The 2994-nt window shown below is 29.7% G+C and overlaps 1 long non-coding RNA gene across 1 annotated transcript; it reads left to right on the forward strand.

Annotated features, from left to right (window-relative positions):
* Positions 1-1940: 1940 nt before the first annotated feature.
* Positions 1941-2719, forward strand: LOC105781180 (uncharacterized). Its single transcript, XR_001129545.2, has 2 exons — positions 1941-2110; positions 2390-2719. It is a non-coding gene; the product is annotated as an uncharacterized LOC105781180 (long non-coding RNA).
* The last annotated feature ends 275 nt before the right edge of the window (positions 2720-2994 follow it).

Below are 2994 nucleotides of genomic sequence, written 5' to 3' on the forward strand. Positions count from 1 at the left end.
TATTTGTTAATAATAAAGATTATTGAAAATATTTAATTAAAACATTTAATAATTGTTGACATCATTTTTTTTATGCAAACGAGGTCAACTTGGGTTTTGAAAAATGAAAACGAAACAGGAGTCGCCACCGATCTTTTTAATGAGGTGAGATCGGGACACCTCGAATAGTGGTTGTTTTTAATAAATAATTTAATTTTATTAAAACAACGATTTTGGTCTACGAAATTCAAAAAAATGGGTTCGGAAGTCGGTTACGTACGAGGAAGGGTTAGCACCCTCGTAACGCCCAAAATTGATATCTAGTTGATTAGTTAATGTCTTAATGTCGAAAATTGAAAACTTTAAAGGGATTTAAAAATACAATCCTTTATTGAAATGTTGAAAATTTTTGGGAAATTGGGCATATTTCACGTTAATTGAGAAAAAGAATCATATCCAGTAAGTTAGGACACAATGTCTCGAATTCCCGATACAAGAATAAATGCCGAAAATTTACTTATTTAAAAAGATATTTAATTATCTCGGGTTTAGAAAAGGGATCATGCCCAGTAAGTTAGGACACGATCTTTTCTTAACTCCCGAGATTGCTAAAAAAATCTTGAGTTTGAAAAGATTCGTGTCTTTAGATTTATTGTGAAAGTCGAAACCCAGTAGTTAGGGTACGACTTTCCCAAATCTAAACACGAAATTTTGTTTATTCCAAAAGTCATAATTCATACATTGAATGAAATAATTTAACACGAAATAGTAGAAATAAGATACGATGTTAATATGCATAACTAAATAAATATGAATACGATGATGTAAAAACAACACGAGTAATAGCAACAAAAATAAGAAAAATAAAAAGTACAGACCAATAACATACCAAATAGCAATGTATACAAGCAAATAAAATTAAAGCATTCGTTCAAGATAATAATGAAAATGTAAATAAAGGAATAAACAAAGAAAATGTATAAAACTATAAAAGTATAAAAGATATATAGATATAAGGTATATATATGCGTGCTATAAAATAAAAAGAGGTATATTTTAAAATATAAAAGAATATACATATATATATATATATATTTTATGAAAGTAACGTATATATATGGATATATAGATATATGTATAAACTATAGAATATAAAGAAAATATAAGCATGCATCCGAATACATATACATATATATATGAATAAGTTATAAAAACATGTATACGTAGATGTACATATATATTATAAAATGAGTGTATGTATGCGTTTAAAAGACTATAAATATAAAAGATATGTATGTATGTGTACTAATATATTTTGAAGCTACAAAATAGGTAAAACATATGAAATATAAAATATTCACATGAATGTATATTAAAAATATATGTATATGTATATACAAAATTATAAAGTATAAAAAAATAGATATGTAGGTATGTATAAAAGAAATAATAAACAGAATAATAATAATAACTAGTCGAACCAAATAAAACAAAACTAAGAAAATAAGAAAATAAAAAAGGGATAATAAATAAATAAGTAAATAAGGTTGAATAAATAAATGAGCTAGACTGATTTAGGGACTAAATTAAAACTAGGACTAAATTAGAAGGATAAAAGTATAAAAGTGAACAGAGGATTAAACTGGAAACGTGCGGAAATTAAAAGGACCGAAAGGGAAAATAAACCAATTCCTGGACACATGTCCACTTTCCAGCACGTCAATGAGCCAGGGACCCGATTGAAAATGAAATAAAATTTCGGGGCCAAATTAAAAAGATAAATAAACAAGGAAAAGGACTAAATTAAAACAACCCAATAACGGGGAGGGACCAATGGCGAAAATATCCCACTTCATGAAAACGCGCGGATCCCCCTGGAGCGGGTCATGGTGGACTAAAACGGCGCCGTTTAATGAAATTTTAAAACCCCCTAAAGAAAACCTAATTTCATTTAGCCACAAAAATAAATAAATAAAAGGAGAGGAGCCTCCTCCCATCCCTCATTTTCGGTTCTTTGGAACCGACTGAAGACCAGGCCCTTTTTCGCCGTTCTCCGCCGAGCCATGGCCCCTTTTAACTCCGATTTCCGCAGAGCACATGGGAGCGACGGCGGACACGAGATTCAGGCAAGGTTGCTTCCCTTTTTTTTTATATATTCTTATATACATGTATATATATACGTAATAAAATAAAAAGAAAATTACAAAAACAAATCATAAAAAAAGGATGAAAAAGAGAAGAAAAAAAAAGACCTTCTGTTCAAAGATTTGTGATTTTATTGATTCAGCAATATTTTTTTTATCGAATCCCCCCCTTTTCATTACATTTCATTCGGCTCTTATAGCCGATTTCAATACTATTTTCTATTGTCTTGCTTCTGTGTCTGTCTCCTTTTTTGTCCTGTTTGCAGGTTTTGGCAAAGTCAACGAGCATTGGAGGGATAACCTTGGCCATTTTGGTGCAAGGCTGACAAGCGGTGGCAGAGGAGGCGTACGGCAGCACATGGGAGCGGCGCATGAGCATTAGGGTTAGGTTAGGGTTTCAATTTTACTGAAATTGAGTTTAAGTTGTGGGCCACGTGGGCCACTAGGTTTTTTTTTTCTTATTTTTGGGCTTGTAATTCATTTTTAGACTGTTTAATTATTTTGGAGATTGGGTTGTTTTTGGTTTGGGGCTTTGGGCCCAGACAAAATATGGGCTTTACAATAATAATAATAATAATTAAAAATATTATCTTTTATTTAATAAGTGCAATTTATAAAATATTATTACAAGAAAGTATTGAATGTACCAAACGTTGTGGGATTTTAATAAATATTTTTAATATATACCAAACGTTATAAATTAATATTTTAATAATAACATTTCAAAAAATCATATTTTATTGTAATAATAATATGAAAAAGCATCAAATGCCTCCGAAATATATCCAAAAGTATACAAAAGCCAAAATATTGACCCCATGTTACAAAAACTTAAAATTATAAGTTAATCTCTAAATTGAAATCATATATA

Source organism: Gossypium raimondii, chromosome 13 (genome assembly GCF_025698545.1).
Source record: "Gossypium raimondii isolate GPD5lz chromosome 13, ASM2569854v1, whole genome shotgun sequence".
NCBI classification, from domain to species: Eukaryota; Viridiplantae; Streptophyta; class Magnoliopsida; order Malvales; family Malvaceae; genus Gossypium; species Gossypium raimondii.